The 18,658-nt window shown below is 38.0% G+C and overlaps 1 pseudogene; it reads right to left on the bottom strand.

The window, feature by feature from the left end:
- Nucleotides 1-3,787: 3,787 nt before the first annotated feature.
- Nucleotides 3,788-18,658, bottom strand: part of LOC123644392 — a 129,301-nt pseudogene continuing 114,430 nt past the window's right edge.

The following is an 18,658-nucleotide window of genomic DNA, read 5'->3' as shown; positions in this document are numbered from 1 at the left end:
TCTGGTATGCTTAAGGATGCGGAGGCCAACCTTATGACACTTACGGTGAAAAGCGCTAAGGAAATATACCAAATAGTTCTCCACCTAGCGGTTATTTCAAAAGTTGTGCAACACACATCTTGGAAACATCGAGTTACTTTGGCCTAGCCTTCGATTGGTCTGGAGAAGGAGTCGCCATTCCTAGCTGATGAATCAAATGATTCTGAAAGGAACGGTGAAAAGTGCGGATCCTGTTTCAGTCTTTAGACTGAAACAGGATCCGCTCTATTCACCTCTCACACAAAGGCGCACTTCTCATGTCTGGTGCTAGTCCAACAAACCCAGGACTGACAGAGGCCCTGCACTTGCCAGCCCAGAAAAGTATCTCATCTCCAAGGAAGGATTCTTACGCTAACGGTTGAAAAAGGCTCCCGTTCTTGAAACAGTGGTGAAAGGATGGTGAAATAATACTGAAAACAATCCTGTCTTCCAAGGCTCCGGTGCCAGGTACTGGAAAGACCAAGTGACCTGGGCCTCAGCAGAGTTTTCTCTGTGAAAATATCATAGGCTTCAGGATGCAGAGACCGACCTCATGACTATTATGGTGCAAAACGCTATGGAAATCGCAAATAATTACCAACATACTGGTGATTGCAAAAGTGTCACCATGTAATCTGAAGCACGATTCACACTTTTCCCATCTCACGCAAGTATGCACTTCCCAACTCTGGAGGTAAACAAATCAAACACAGGGCTGACAGAAGCCCTGCACTTACACCCCACCCAGAAATCTCAACTAGGAGGAAGGATTCTTATGCTAATGGGTGAAACCTGCTCAGGTTTTGAAAATAGTGGTGAAAACACAGGGCAATAATACTTAAAAGAACACTTTCTTTCTAGTCTCTATTACCAACTACTGGAAATGCCAAGTTTCCTGGGCCTCAGCATGCTCTCGTCTGTGAAATCTCTGGTATGCTTAAGGATGCCGAGGCCAACCTTATGACACTTACGGTGAAAAGCGCTACGGAAAAATACCAAATATTTCTCCACCCAGTGGTTATTTCAAAAGTTGTGCCACACACCTCTTGGAAACATCGAGTGACTTTGGCCTAGCCTTCGATTGGTCTGGACAAGGAATCGCCATTCCTAGCTGATGAATCCAATGATTCTGAAAGGAAAGGCGCAAAGTGCGGATCCTGTTTCAGTCTTTGTACTGAAACAGGATCTGCACTCTTCACCTCTCACACAAAGGCGCACTTCTCATGTCTGGTGCTAGCCCAACAAACCCAGGACTGACAGAGGCCCTGCACCTGCAACTCCAGAAAACTATCTCAACTCCTAAGAAGGATTCTTACGCTAATGGTTGAAAAGTGCTCCCGTTCTTGAGACAGTGGTTAAAGGAGGGTGACATAATACTGAAAACAATCGTATCTTCAAAGGGTCTGGTGCCAGGTGTGGGAAATAGCAAGTTACCTGGTTCTCAGTAGAGTTTTCTCTGCGAAAAGCATCATAGGCTTCAGGATGCAGAGACCAACCTTATCACTATGACGGAGCAAACCCTATAGAAATGGCAAATAATTACCTACATACTGGTGATTTCAAAAGTGTCAATATGAAATCTGAAGCACAATCCACACTTTTCCCTTGTCGCGCAAATATACACTTATAAACTCTGGAGGTAAAGAAATCCAACACAAGGCTGAAAAAAGCCCTGCCCTTACACCCCACACAGAAATCTCAACTATGAGGAAGGATTCTTATGCTAATGTGTGAAACCTGCTGAGGTTCTGAAAATAATGGTAAAACCACAGTGGCATAATACTTAAAGGAACACTTTCTTTATAGTCTCCAGTAACAACTATTGGAAATGCCAAGTTTACTGGGCCTCAGCATGCTTTAGTCTTTAAAAGTATCGTATGATTTAGCATGCAGAGACCAACCTTATGACAATCATGGTGAAAAATTGTAAGGAAAAATACCAAATAGTTCTCAACCTAGCGGTTATTTCAAAAGTTGTGGCACAAACGTCTTGGAAAGATCCAGTTACTTTGGCCTAGGCTTCCACTGGTCTGGAGAAGAAATCGCCATTACTAGCTGATGAATCAAATGATTCTGAAAGGAAGGGTGAAAAGTGCGGATCCAGTTTCAATCTTTAGACTGAAATAGGATCCGCACTATTCACCTCTCACACAAAGGCGCACTTCTCATGTCTGGTGCTAGTCCAACAAACCCAGGACTGACAGAGGCCCTGCACTTGCCAGCCCAGAAAAATATCTCATCTCCATAGAAGGATTCTTACGCTAACGGTTGAAAAGTGCTCCCGTTCTTGAGACAGTGGTGAAAGGATGGTGAAATAATACTGAAAACTATTGTACCTTCAAAGTCTCTGGTGCCAGCTATGGGAAATACCAAGTTACCTGGGCTTCAGTAGAGTTTTCTGTGAGGAAAGCGTCATAGGCTTAAGGATGCAGAGACCGAACTTATCACTATGACGGTGAAAAACGCTATGAAAATGGCAAATAATTACCAACATACTGGTTATTTCAAAAATGTGCGGATGAAATCTGAAGCAGGATCCACACTGTTCCCATCTCAGGCAAATATGCACTTCCCAACTCTGGAGGTAATCAAATCAAACACTGGGCTGACAGAAGCCCAGCACTTACACCCCACACAGAAATCTCAACTACCAGGTGGGATTCTTATGCTAATGCGTGAAACCTGCTCTGGTTCTGAAAATAATGGTGAGACCACAGTGGAATAATACTTAAAAGAACACTGTCTTTATAGTCTCTAGTACCAACTATTGGAAATGCCAAGTTTACTGGGCCGCAGCATATTTTTGTCTGTGAAAACTGTAGTATGCTGAAGGATGCAGAGACCAACCTTATGACAATTATGGTGAAAAGTGATTCAGAAAAAATACCAAATAGTTCTCAACCTAGCGGTTATTTCAAAAGTTGTGCCACTCACCTCTTGGAAAGATCGAGTTACTTTGGCCTAGCCTTCCATTGGTCTGGAGAAGGAATCGCCATTCCTAGCTGATGAATCAAATGATTCTGAAAGGATCGGTGAAAAGTGCGGATCCTGTTTCAGTCTTTTTTTTTTTTTTTTTTTATTCCTGGGCCGCCTAGAGTCATGATGAAGAAGGACTTGCATCCTGATGCCCCATGAGGCCCTGTGACTGCTGTCGGCCTGGTGGGCGTTCCCAGCAGAGCACAGGGCTCGAGTGGCACTCCTTCCCCTTGCCAAGTTCTCTCAGTGGCCCAGCCAGCCTGAAGTTTCCCAGGGAACCAGCGGCATCTACCCTTTGGCACGGCTGATTCATATGCTCGGCGAATCTCGCTTGCTCGCAGGCAAATGTATTTGACCCCTCAGATCCTCTTGTGAAGTCAACTTGTACCTCAGTTATATTAGCAGAGAAAACTGAGAGCTCTGTGCAGACCCTAATTAAGGTGTAAGTTTTCCTGCTCGCTCCTTTGAGCTGTGTTTCCCAAAGTGTGCTCTGTGATAGCCTAGTTCTGCGGGAGATTAATAGGACCCAGGTGGAAATAGTATTGGCGGCTGAAACTAGTTCAGGAGACACCAGGTGAGGTGAATGTGAATTGTTTCTTGGCTGCAGGACTTCTCAGTGCCTTTATGCTGTTGTGCATTGGGAATCTCCAAGGCAGGAAGGGCGATGAACTGCAGTTTCTCCAAACTAACCTTATCTTAAAGCCATTCCTCAGTGGGAGGTCTGGGGGCATTACTACTCTGCTGAACACAGTTAGGGAAATGCTGGTCTAGAATTGTAGAAACCACAGTGCTCTCAGGTCTCTGCACACGGGGCCATACCATGTAATGTCAAGAGGCTTTGGGGAGTCAGGGAGGTAAGGCCCAAGGTCTCCCTTGCAGTTGTGGGGCTCTGCTCACCCTCCTGGCCAGTGTATTCACTGTCGATGATCCTGGCCAAACCGAAGTCAGCGATTTTGCAACACAAGGTCTCAGACACCAAGATGTTGGCTGCCCGTAGGTCGCGGTGGATAGAATTCATGTGCTCGATGCACCCCATCCCTTCGGCGATCTGGACTGACATGTCGATCAGTCACGGGAGGGACACTCTGCCACCGTCGTCTGTCTTCAGGAAGTCCAGCAGGCACCCTCTGGCCATGTACTCGGTGACAATATAGATGGGCTCCTTGGTGACCACGGCGTAGAGCCGGACAAGCCTCTCGTGCTGCAGAGTCTCATCAGGCTGGCCTCGCCCAGGAAAGCTTCCGGAGACATCGTTCCTGCCTTCAAGGTCTTGATGGCCACCTTCACATTGTTTCTGTAGTAGCCCATCCAGAATTCGCCAAACTGCCCCGATCTGAGTTTCCTGACCAGCCTGAGAGACTGCCGGGGGATCTCCCACTCGTCCTGGGCCCAGGGGTTTTGAGGAGCAAGCCTCAGGCAGGGCACGGTCAGCCTCTGGAACAAACCATCACCTTTCTTGCAGTAGTGCTGCACCAGGGCCTGGAGCGAGGGGAAGGTGAAACGAGGGGAGACGTAGTAGCCCCCTTCCTCCAGGGAGCGGATCTTATAGTGCTTGACTATTTCACCCTGGGCGGTGACATCCTTCACAAACGGGGAGAAGGCACCTTTGCTGGTTTCACTCTCTCTGATGAGACAGGAGCCAGCCTCTCACACAAAGGCGTGCTTCCCATGTCTGGCGCTAGTCCAACAAACCCAGGACTGACAGAGGCCCTGCACTTGCCAGCCCAGAAAAATATCTCATCTCCAAAGAAGGATTCTTATGCTAACGCTTGAAAAGTGCTCCCATTCTTGAAACAGTGGTGAAAGGATGGTGAAATAATACTGAAAACAATCGTATCTTCAAAGGCTCTGTTGCTAGGTATGGGAAATACCAAGTTACCTGGGCCTCAGTAGAGTTTTCTGTGCAAAAAGCATCATAGGCTTAAGGATGCAGAGACCAACCTTATCACTATTACGGTGAAAAACGCTATGGAAATGGCAAATAATTACTCACATACTGGATATTTCAAAAGTGTCAGAATGAAATCTGAAGCACGATCCATACTGTTCCCATCTCACGCAAATATGCACTTCCCAACTCTGGAGGTAAACAAATCAAACACAGGGCTGACAGAAGCCCTGCACTTACACCCCACCCAGAAATCTCAACTACCAGGAAGGATTCTTACACTAATGAGTGAAACCTGCTCAGGTTCTGAAAATAATGGTGAAACCACAGTGGAATAATACTTAAAAGAACACTGTCTTTATAGTCTCTAGTACCAAATATTGGAAATGCCAAGTTTACTGGGCCGCAGCATACTTTTGTCTGTTAAAACTATTGTATGCTTAAGGATGCAGAGACCAACCTTATGACAATTATGGTGAAAAGTGCTACGAAAAAATACCAAATATTTCTCCACCTAGCGGTTATTTCAAAAGTTGAGCCACACACCTCTTGGAAAGATCCAGTTACTTTGGCCTAGCCTTTGATTGGTCTGGAGAAGGAATCGCCATTCCTAGCTGATCAATCAAATGATTCTGAAAAGAACTGTGAAAAGTGGGGATCCTGTTTCAGTCTTTCAGTCAGACTGAAACAGGATCCGCACTATTCACCTCTCACACAAAGGCGCACTTCTCATGTCTGGCGCTAGTCCAACAAACCCAGGACTGACAGAGGCCCTGCACTTGCCACCCCGGAAAAATATCTCATCTCCAAAGAAGGATTCTTATGCTGATGGTTGAAAAGTGCTCCCGTTCTTGAAACAGTGGTGAAAGGATGGTGAAATAATACTGAATACAATCGTATCTTCAAAGGCTGAGGTGCCAGGTATGGGAGAAACCAAGTTACCTGGGCCTCAGTAGAGTTTTCTGTGCAAAAAGCATCATAGGCTTAAGGATGCAGAGACCAACCTTATCACTATGACGGTGAAAAGCGCTATGGAAATGGCAAATAATTACCCATACACTGGTTATTTCAAAAGTGTCAGGATGAAATCTGAAGCACGATCCACACTTTTCCCATCTCACGCACATATGCACTTACCAACTCTGGAGGTAAGCAAATCAAACACAGGGCTGACAGAAGCCCCACACTTATACCCCACACAGAAATCTCAACTAGGAGGAAGGATACTTATGCCAATGCGTGAAACCTGCTCTGCTTCTGAAACTAATGGTGAAACCACAGTGGAATAATACTTAAAAGAACACTGTCTTTATAGTCTCTAGTACCAACTATTGGAAATGCCAAGTTTATTGGGCCTCAGCATACTTTTGTCTGTGAAAACTATCATATGCCTAAGGATGCAGAGACCAACCTTATGAACATTATGGTGAAAAGTGCTACGAAAAAATACCAAATAGTTCTCAACCTAGCAGTTATTTCAAAAGTTGTGCCACACACCTCTTGGAAAGATCGAGTTACTTTGGCCTAGCCTTCCATTGCTCTGGGGAAGGAATCGCCATTCCTAGCTGATGAATCAAATGATTCCGAAAAGAATGGTGAAAAGTGCAGATCCTGTTTCAGTCTTCCTTCCTTCATGTAAGGAAGATATATTACAGAGAATTATCCTGGATTGCAAATGAGTGCAAGCAGAATTTTGAGAATAGGTAGAGAAATCTAATTACATTCATCTTTGAGTCAAAACATCTGTAGCTGTATCTCCTACTGAATATTTTCCATGTGTCTCAAATGCAAAATGTCCAAACTGAGCTAATTAATTTCACCCCTAAGTATGCCCTTCATGTTGTATCCTTTGTGAATTGCATCATCACCTAACTGGCTGTCCAAGTCAAAATCTTTTTTTAATGTTTTTTTTACGCATATTTATCTTTTTTTTTAATTTCAGCATATTATGGGGATACAAATTTTAGGTTACTTATATTGCCCTTGCCCACCCCCGAATCAGAGCTTCAAGAATGCCCATCCCCCAGACTAAGTGTTGTAGTCAAAGTGTCCTAAAATTTCTTTCATACAAAACCCTTCTTTTCTAAATCTATTGCCATTATCAGACTTTTATTAAATATGAAAAATTACAAATCTCTTCCACCCAATCTTCTTTTTTTTCTTTTTTTCTTTTTTTGAGACAGAGTCTCACTCTGTTGCCCAGGCTAGAGTGAGTACGGAGTGCCATGGCATCAGCCTAGCTCACAGCAACCTCAAACTCCTGGGCGATCCTACTGCCTCAGCCTCCTGAGTAACTGGGGCTATAGGCACGTGCCACCATGCCCAGCTAATTTTTTCTATATATATTTTTAGTTGGCCAGATAATTTCTTTCTATTTTTAGTAGAGATGGGGTCTCGCTCTTGCTCAGGCTGGTCTCGAACTCCTGACCTAGAGCTATCCGCCCGCCTGGGCCTCCCAGAGTGCTGGGATTACAGGCGTGAGCCACCGTGCCCAGCCAAATCGTCTTATCCCTCTATTATTCACCATTCAGCCTACTGCCAAAATCTGCTTAAAATCTAAATCTGTTTAGGTTATTCTATTATCAATAGATTGACCATATTAAATATCAAATATTTATTATTGTATACAACACAATTCTGTAAATAATTTTAAAATAATACAAACAATTGAATCATTAAATCATAACAACACAAATAAGAGATCATAGTATTAATTTTTGCTAGTGTCTTACCAACACAAAAATCCAAGGATTTCCCAGAAATGTCCGTCCAGTAGAGGAAGAAAACAGATTAATGTCTAACTGCTGAGTCTTTTCCTTCTCAGTTTTCAAGAACCTTTCTAGCCTCAACTCATCACAATATCCTCACAAATATTTACACTCCAGCCTGTACTTTATACCATACCCACAACATGCCATGTCCTTTTTTTATGAATTACTAAATTGGGCCTCCTTCAATTTGAGATATTCTTTTTGCTTCCCTACCACATTCTTAAATTTAATACCAAATTCAAAGACCATCTCCTTTTCTAAAGGTGTCTCAATGGTTTTTGGTAATGAACTATTCTCTCTTATTTCACCTTTATCATCATACTTGAGTGGATTAATGAAATGTGGTATATGTATACCATGGAGTACTATTCAGCTACAAGAAATAGTGACAATATAGCACCTCTTGTATCATCCTGAATAGAACTGGAACCCATTCTATTAAGTCAAGTATCCCATGAATGGAAAAATAAGCACCACATATACTCACCATCAAATTGGTTTTAACTGATCAACACCTAAGTGCACATACAGGAATAACATTCATAAGGTGTTGGGCAGATGGGAGAGGGGAGAAGGGGATGGGTATATACACACATAATGAGTGCAATGAGCACCGTCTGGGGGATGGACACGCTTGAAACTCTGACTGGGGGTGGGGGCAAGGGCAATATATATTACCTAAACTTTTGTACCCCCATAATATGCTGAAATAAAAGAAAGAAATTAGAATAATAAGTTTGCATTAGGTGTTATGCTATACTTGAGTTCTAGGTTAATGTTCTACTGCTCTTAAGGCTCATTCCTTTGTTTTTGACTTAATAGTTATCTTTGTTAGAATTTTCTTTAAAAGTCAAGAAATATGATTTAGACAAACTCATACATTTCCTATTTCTATGACTGGTAAGCTTTCAAAATATAAATCTCAGCGTAAATAGGTATTTATCAGTTCTAACAATATATGACATTATTTCATCTATTCTGGACCAGATACCAGCACCTACAGTTTTTTAAAATTCTATGGAAAGTGGTCCACACCTGAAGTTTTAACTACTATTTTGTCTTTATCATAATTATTAAAATTAATTGGCATTGGCTCTGTTGGCCTTTAAGTTCTTTCTGCAGGAAAAAAGGAAATTATTCTGTCTCTAATGTCTAAGGTATTTCTGTCTTATTATCATAGAAAAATGATTGTTTTTCTTTATAAAATGCCAAAGAAACCTTACATCATATGAAAACCAGTCATAGATTTTAACACATTGCTGCTAATATTCCCTCAAACAAAAGATGTGTATGATAGATAAAAAATATTTCCCTATTCCATAATAATTTCAAATGATGGTATCATATGAGGGTGATCTTCCAGTTCACTGAACAGTTTAATACTTTTTAAATATTGTTTTCCTAAAGAATAGTATTGTTATTATTTTATATATTATTATATCAAGGACATTTTATCAAAATTATATGTAGCTCATATAAAAATGCATGTGAGGGCTGAGTCTGTAGATTTCTCACATGACTTAAATAATGTATGTATAATTTGTTTATATCTACTGTGTTGTTTTTCAAAGTATAATATCAACAAAATAACAAAATAATTTAAATTACATACCTCATATGTGTTGTAGTTGGGATGAGGTTAGCTAATAACAGAAAAAAAATTATCATTGCATTTATTTTAAAATTGATTAACTTTTAATTTTTTTATAAGTAAGAACTATTTTTGAATAGTTTTAGCTCTTCTTTTATATCTAAGAATTTTCAAGGAAATTGTAAGAAAAAAATCACTTAAGATTGACAGATGATTTGTTGGAGTGAGGCAAAATATTTTGGCAGGTACAAGAATGAAAAGAAGTATATTAAAAGAAAACAAATTTACATATTTAATATGTAAATTTAAATACTAATTTACAATTCAAATGTTCTTTGGAGAATTAACTGTAGCATATATTTTCTATAAATAAGTAAAACCCTTAGATAAAAGACAAACCAATAAAAAATAACTTATTAAATAAGATGACCTTTGCTGCTATTTTATGTGAATGACAAATGTGTTATAGCAATTCTTTTAATATACACTTTTAACAATCATTAGCCCATGAAAACTCAATTTGTCTAAATTATTGTTATTAGTTTCATCCTTCCACTCATTAATTCTTCCTTCTACTACTCTCTTTATCCTAGCACTGGATCACAGCCACGGGCAAATACAAACATCAAGTTTGAGAACTATAATCAGAATTTTCTCTAGAACATACAGTCTCCAAATAACCTTTCATTCTGCCAAAATTTTACTTGCACTGTTCACATGAAATAAAATTTGTCTCTATTTTTTAGGTAGCTGTTGCTTTTAAATAGGAAATCAGAGGCAAATCAATATTGAGTTTGGTTCTAAAAATAAATCATGCCTGATCCAAAAAATATGTAAACAGGAGGGATGGAAAATTTGCTAAAATCACACCATTAAAGGAGAAAATATGCTCAGCCAGAATTGAACAAATATTGGGTCACTAAATATAAAATGTCTAATTGCAAATCAAGTGTTTAGTTTATTGTATCTCAATCAAGAAGCAGTACAGTTAATCAAAGTATGCTCCTAGGCTATTGACACACTTTTGCCATCTTAATAGTAGCTTGTTTATGACAGCAGTGAAGAAGCCTGGAGAGAGAGTGGTGATGAAATTGCAAAAGGCCTTTTCCACAGCTTGTTGAGAATTGCATATTTTTTCTTACAAGAAGTGGTCCAAAGCCCGGAAGAAGTGGTAGACAATTGTCGCTAGGTCTGGTGAATATAGTGGATGACAGAGAATTTCCAAGTCCAGCCTCTGTAGTTTGAGCAGCGTTGTTTGTGTGACATGTGGTCCAGTGTTGTCTGGAAAAAGGATTGGCCCGTCTCTATTGACCAATCTTGGCTGCCTAATCACAAGCATCCTCATCATTTCATCCAATTGGTTGCAGTAGACATCTGTAATAAATTGACCAGGTTCCATGAAGCTGTAGTGGATATTAACAGCACTGGACCAACACAGACCATTAGCTCTTACTGATGAATATTCGGTTTTGGACTGTGTTTCAGCACTTCATCTTTATCCAGCCATTTTGTCAGATGCTTGAAATTGTCAAAAAGAAACCATTTTTCATCACATGTAACAACACAGAATAGAAATGGTTTGACTTTATGTTGTGATAGCAAGGAAGGGCAACCTTCAAGATGATTTCTTTTCCAACACTAGTTTAATTCATGCGGCTCCCATCTATCCAGCTTATTTAACTTGCTCATTTGTTTCAAATGATCCAATATTGTTGGAATAGTAACATCAAACCGTGCTGCTAATTCACACATACGTTAAGATGGATTCTCTGCCACTACAGTTGTCAGCTCATCATTATCCACCTTGGTCTAAGGTCTCCCACATAGTTCATTTTCAAGATTAAAATCACCAGAACTGAACTTCTCAAACCATCAAATACTGTGCCTTCATCAGCCATATCCTTCCCAAACACTTCATTGATATTTGAGCCGTCTGTCCTGAGTTAGTCCCATGAAGTAACTCATATTCAAAAATAACAAGAATTTTTGACTTGTCCTCTGTTTCACAAAAATTACTCTTAAAAAAAACAAATTTGAAAGATAACCACAAGACACAATGTGAGTTTGAAAGACTGAGGATGTACCATCACAATAAAAATAAAACAACAAGTGTCAAGGTGAAATGTCAGAGATATCAAACTGTCAAATGTAGAACTTAAGGAAATCAGACATTTCATACTTAATAAACTAATAGCATACGGGTGCCCTGTAGCAATATAAAATTACAAGGCAAAGTGAGAAATAAAGCAGCATGTACAAGGGAAAGAGAGTCAGGAGAATGATTTTAAGTTTCTTTATATAGAGAGATACTTAATGATTATAGATGGAAAGTGATACCAAATGAATTGTGCATAAATATAGGTGCCTGTATCTTAGTGGTGCCTTGATGAGTATTTTGCTGACTGTGTCTCAACATTTACACTTTTTTTATCTTCCTGAGTTATAGAAAAGAGAGAGTCCTATATATTTAGAGTCCTTGCCTAGAAGCAATGCACAATCTTATGCGTAAGAAAACTTTCGAAATACAGAAACACAGAAATACTCAAGAGAGAACATGATCAAATTCTAAATTGTATAGCTCTTATTATAAATATTGTTTGAGCTTAGAGAAGAGCGACTTCCATATGGGAATTTGAGAGAGGCTCTGAACAGTTCCTGCAGTTTGAATGTTGGAAGGAAATGAAAAAAGATATCATAAAGAATTTGAGAGAATTGTCTTTGTTTTCTGTATTGAGTAACTTGTCATGTTTCTTTACATTAGTTTTCTATTGTTGCTATAACAAATTACCACATATTTAGCAGCTTAGAACAGAACATAATGACTTACTACTCACCCAGAAGTCTGGGTGAGCTCACCCACTTACTCTGCTTCATGTCTCTCAAGGCCAAAATTATGGCTCTGACCAGCCTAGGGTCTTCTCTGGAATCTGTAAGAGAGAATCCTTTTCAAATTTTTTCAGGGTTGGCTAAATACAGTTACTGCGGTTATAGAGCTGCTGTTTCTGTGACTTGTTCACTGTTGTCCAGGAGCCTCTCTCAAAACCTGAATGTCTCTTCTCACACTTGAATCTCTCTTACCTCCCATCCTGGCCTTAGCCTGAGAACACTCTGTACTTTTAAAGGGTGCATGTGATTATATGGGACCCAACTAAACAATCCAGGATATTCTCTCTATTTTAATTTGCATAACCTTGATTATACCTGCAAGGTCCCCTTTGCCATGTAACCTAAACTATTCATAGGCTGCAAGGATTAGGGCATGGATATCTTTAAAGGAACTTCACTATCATTTGAGAATGTGCTGATAGAATTATCAGTAACTTCATTGATTTGCTTGAGGAAATTTTCTCCCTGCCAGAATCTGTCAATCTAGTGTCATGTGGCCAAAAAGTGCCAGGAAATAAACACTGCAGAGAAGCAGCCCTCAAAAATGACTAAAGGAGTTGGTATACAAAAATCAAGTTTCCATATACTTCAGGCTGATACTTCTGACACATGTTTTTATATCATTTCCCAGAGTTATCCAGCAAGAGTAAAATCCAATTTCAACAGAAGTAACTTGTTTGAAGGTGTGTCCTTTTCTTTTCTTTTTTTTTTTTTTATTTCAGCTCTTCATGGGGGTACAAAAGCTCAGGTTATATACATTGACCATGTCCCGCCCATCCCCCTGAGTCAGAGCCTCAAGCGTGTCCATTCTCCAGACAGTGCTCCTGGCACTCACCATGTAGTCATACCTCCATCCCCTCCTCCCCCACCTCCCCGAGTCAGCACCTTCAAGCATGACCATTCCCCAGAGGGTGTGCAACGCACTCATCATGTAGGCATACACTCATCCCTTCCCCCCCCATCCCAGTCTGATATCCAATTGGTATCCTTCCCCGATGTGCGTTTAGGTGATGATCAGGGAAACCAATTTTCTGGTGAGTACATGTGATGCCTGTTTTTCCATTCTTGGGATACTTCACTTAATATAATGGGTTCCAATTCTCTCCAGGAGAACCAAAGAGATGTCGTATCATCATTATTTCTTATAGCTGAGTAATACTCCATGGTATACATATACCACAGTTTACTAATCCATTCGTGGATTGATGGGCACTTGGGTTGTTTCCACATCCTTGCCATTGTGAATTGTGCTGCTATAAACATTTGGATACAGGTGTCTGTTATAGAATGACTTTTGTTCTTCTGGGTAGATGCCCAGTAAAGGGATTGCTGGATCGAATGGTAGGTCTACTTGAATCTGTTTAAGGTATCTCCATAATGCTTTCCACAGGGGTTGCACTAGTTTGCAGTCCCACCAGCAGTGTATGAGTGTTCCTGTCTCTCCGCATCCATGCCAACATGTGTTGTTTTGGGACTTTTTGATAAAGGCCATTCTCACTGGAGTTAAGTGATATCTCATTGTGGTTTTGATTTGCATTTCCCTGATGATTAGGGATGTTGAGCATTTTTTCATATGTTTGTTGGCCATTCTTATATCTTCTTTTGAAAAATTTCTATTCATGTCGTTTGCCCACTTTTTGATAGGGTTGTTTGATTTTTTTCTTGCTGATTTTCGTGAGTTCTAAATAGATTCTTGTTATCGGGACCTTTATCTGATGTGTAGTATGCAAAAATTTTTCCCATTCTGTAGGCTGTCTGTTTATTTTCGTGACTGTTTCTTTGGCTGTGCAGAAGCTTTTTAATTTAATCAGGTCCCATTCATTTATTTTCGTTGTTGCTATGACTGCCTTAGGGGTTTTCTTCATAAATTCTTTGCCTAGACCAATGTCTGTAAGAGTCTTTCCTACATTTTCTTCTAGAATTCTAATCATTTCCCATTTAAGGTTTAAATCTGTGTCCTTTTCTTAACCTTCTTTTTTTCTTTTATTTCCCTCTTCTCTACCAGTGTTTCTTGGGAAACATTGTTTTATATTTTTTGTTCAGAATATCCTTTATCATTTGAAACAGTAACTCACAATAGAAACACATTTTAATAATTTGGAAAAAATCTCTTCACACTCATTTCTTTATGTAATACTTTTAACAACTTTGTGAGTTGGGAATTTTCTATAGGCCATTTTAAAGATGAATAAATTAAAATTACAGAGTTTAGGTAACTGAAGAAAATCATAGATTATAAGTGATATGTGAGAAACCTAACTCAGATTCACTGCCATCAACTCTGGTGCATTTTCTCTTATGCCATATACATAGAGGTATGCATGATAAATATCTTCAATTTTACCATATTGCATGCATGAAAATTTATTTACAGAGGGCTTATATAATTTTTCTAAGGTTACAAGGCTAGAAAGGAGTATAATAAGGACTAGAATTTGTGTTTTCTTATTCCAGATCATGTCCTTGTTAATATATTGCAAGACAATGATTTTTAAGCAAGCTGAAGCCAATTTATTGAAGGCCTTGAGTATTAGCCAAGAGGATTTAGAAATAATCTTATCTATTAATCCTTCTATTCCATAGGAGGTTTTTCAAAAGTATAATAATGAAAATGTTATTTTATATCAAGGCTTACTTTATTGCTTTTGGCTAAAGTTCTGGCAAATAGTGTTTTAAGAAAATTAATCTGCCTAAGGTATGCAAAATGATTTGGAGGATTATGAGATTGATGGCAGAAAATCTAAAGGACAGGTCATTTTAGCAGGTGATAAGGAATTTAAATACAGTAGCAGCAAAGAAGCTACAAAGGGATAAAATATCAAGGTCAGTTAGTAAAGAATTGATAGAAGGAAGAGAATGATTACATGAAAGATATGATATGATGTTATCATAGTAGTATATCTGTATTTTTCCTCTTTAAAATATGGAAAACTACTATGTTTTCCTATGATATGTATGTGTGTGTATTTCTATGATAGAAAGTGATAATGAAATCTTACTCAAAGTTTTTGAGTAATATAAGTTTCTACTACTCCATACTCACTGATTCTACTTCTGCACATGTAGTATACTAAATGAATCCCTAGTCCACTTTATCATATCCCTTTCTCTTTTTTGTACTCCATTCTCAATTAATAGCAGTAAAAAATGTAAAATTATCTGGACTCACTTCACATTATTTTTTCCATTTAAAACACTCTAATGGCTTCCCTTTACAATTTCGATAAAATCCCAATTCCGCATCATGGTGAAGAAATTCCCTTCATACTGTAATGTGTGCCCAAATATCTGACTATGTCTACTGTTCCTCCTGTCATCACATTTTAGCTTCATTGGCATTTTTTTCTTTCCCTTAAAGCTTGTTTCACCAATTATCATTACTTTTTTAAACCTTATATTACTTTGAATTGGAAAATTGTATTACATCTATGGAGTATAATGTAATGTGCCTGAAACAATCTTCCCAAAAAACTTTATGTGGCTTCTTCTACTAATAATTCAGATCTAAAATCCACTATTACCCCCTCAGTGAGGCCATCCCTGACCACTCAATTTGGAATAGCCCTTGGATTGCACTTATATCTATGAAAGTTAATTTTTGTTTGTTAATTGTTATTGCATACTTCTCACTGCTAGAACATGAGCTCCACCATATACAGTGGTCATTATGTTGTTAAGTACATAGTAAACACTCACTAAATAATTGTTAAATTAGTTGACTGCTTAATAGTAGGCACTAAACAATAAATGATAATATATTTTTAATATTTATCTCACAATAAAACTTTAGGTAGATATTTTAATACCTGAAGAACTTAGGTATAGTTTTTGTCTGATTTGTATGTAATCTTTGATGGAAGCTGGTATTCTGAAACCTAGGGAATAGTTCCTTCAATATCAAATTCTCTATTTTAAATATAATCATTATATTATAGACCTTGTCTAAAATTTTGTGATTTCCTAATATTTCATATTTAAATTGATATTAATAAAATATAGATATGAAAAAATACGTTTTCATTGAAATATGTTGATATTTATAATGTGTGATATATTTCTCCAATGATTCTAAATTGTGATAAGTAAAACAATGAAAGGAAATAAAAAGAAAAGGAAGAGGGAGATGGGAGAAAAGCAAGAAGAGAAAGAGGTGGAGGGAGAGGAGAAGGGAGGAGAGAAAGACAGAGGAGGGCAAGTAGGAGCACCAGATGTGGTAAAACAGGACTATTTCTAACATGGCATTCTCACTTTTAAATGAAAGAGCCATTGATTTAAAGACATCATTAATCAGTATAGTTTATATATTTTTAATATTTATCTCACAATAAAACTTTAGGTAGATATTTTAATACCTGAAGAACTTAGGTATAGTTTTTGTCTAATTTGTATGTAATCTTTGATGAAGGCTGATATTCTGAAACCTAGGGAATAGTTCCCTCAATATCAAATTCTATCAGAATTTTAGCAGAAATTTATTCTGAAAAGCACGTGTAAGTACAGTTCAAACTATTATAAAGATAAATGTGAAATAAACAACAAAGTGGCTCTTGTTTTATTGGAACTAAGGAGCTGAAATTAATTGTGATAGTAGTCACTTAGGTCATAGTGGCATATGAGTAGCACTGTGGAAAGGTCAGCTCGATAGTCTCCCTAATTAGCAGCATGACTTGCTAGCTTGTCTAGATCTGGTTTTGGTCATAGCTATTTTTTTTTAAAATACAGGATCTACTTATATTATAGTTTCACTTGACAAGATTCATCTACACATCTGCACACACCTTGAAAACACATGTCGCACATAGCCTTGTGAACTTATAACACATTGTTTTAGAGGTTCTAAAATGTATATTAATATTTATGTGTGCATTTATAAGTATGATGCCAAAGCAAAGGTCAGAGTAAAGAGTAGGAGCACCGACTACCTGATGGATTTGACAATACCGGTAATACCAGTGGCCTAATATTCTAGATAATTTTTAAGATGTAATAGCTTATTAGCTGATGGTACAATAAAATTACAACCAAGATCAAAATGTATATTGTTTATGTTGACTGTGTTCTTCATTGACTCTCAAATTAAAGGATAGAATTTTTGTGAATGAATATTTAAAAAGTATACTGTTGATATTTTTATTTAAATTTCATTTTTTCTGAAAACTGTTTTTCAGAAAATTAATTAAGGCTTATGTTTCTTATTTATGGTTTATGATTGAAGTTTCTCTCCATTTTTGTTTCAGTTTTATCTGAAAAAACTTATTTGAAAATATGAAGTCATGAAAAGCATCTGGACATTTCAAGTTTTATTAGTTTTTATTAAATATCTTGTTTCTGAAACGTTTGATATGAGTACCAAGCAGGTGGGCTCCAAATGCCCTCACACAGTAATTAATTCATTAATATAATAATTTAGCAAATATATTTTAGAACACTTGTCTGTATAGTGCATTGTGTGAGGTACTAGTGACAACATGGTGAAAAAGATGGATTGAGATTATGCTATCATGATATCAAAATGTCCATTTGCAAGCTGAGGGATTTTTTTTTTGGAAAATAATAAAGAATACAAAGAAATTACACACATAATCTGTGGCATGAGGACTTGATAACACAGTGCTGGATAGATTAAAACATCTGGTAATGAACAAAAACTAGTGATTTAACTGGGATTAGGTGTGTAAAATTCTGGCAATTTTGCTATTTTGTAGGTTCACATATGAATTAGTCTTAAAGGAAAATGTTCTCAGGCAAGCAATCTATTTATTTTTGTATTAGTTTCCTAAGGCTACCATAACAAAGTAGTACAAACTGGGTGGCTTAAAATTTAAAGTTTATTTTTTCACAGTTCTTGAGGCTGGAAATCAGAAATCAAGGTGCTAGCAGAGTTCCCCCCCCCCCAGAGGCTCTAAAGGAGCAATTGTCTATGCTTCTGACAATTGTAGGCAGTCCTTAGTATCCTGTTACTTAAATAACCTGCTATAGCTTAACTATTGTTAATAGATTTTATTTAGTTGATAAAGAGATAAGAGAGGAAAGAAAACAAAGACATTTTTATAAATCTATATAATTTTATATTTGCATAAAAATAGGCAAACAATACTCATAGCAATTAGAATCTACGTTTCTGTAACTGGTCATGTGGTCCTAGCCGGTATTTGAAACTACCCTCCTCTGCCCTCCATATTCTCTTTGTTTTCAGCAAGCGCCTCAGTTTGTCATGGTTTTTTCCCTGCTGAATTGACCTATACCTTCAGTCCTGAAGGTTCTGGGCCATTTAGAGTCCTGCCTGAATAGGGTTGTTGTAGTTCTCCATTGACTTTAATCACAGGGTATAGTAGTAATAAGAGATATTTTGAGGAATTTCTGTTATTCCAGACCTACTCCATTTTATCTCCATTGTGCAGTAATAGTTCAATTTTCCCTTGGTCATCTATCACCCCAGCTAGTATACAAACTCCTTTATTTGTCTCTTGATTCAGGAGTATGGGGATGCCAATGTGGCCGGTGGCAGTCTCAAATTCCAGCTCAATG

This window comes from Lemur catta, chromosome 9 (genome assembly GCF_020740605.2).
Source record: "Lemur catta isolate mLemCat1 chromosome 9, mLemCat1.pri, whole genome shotgun sequence".
NCBI lineage: Eukaryota > Metazoa > Chordata > Mammalia > Primates > Lemuridae > Lemur > Lemur catta.
The sequence above is the reverse complement of the archived record's forward strand: the minus strand, read 5'-3'. Positions and strand labels throughout refer to the sequence as shown.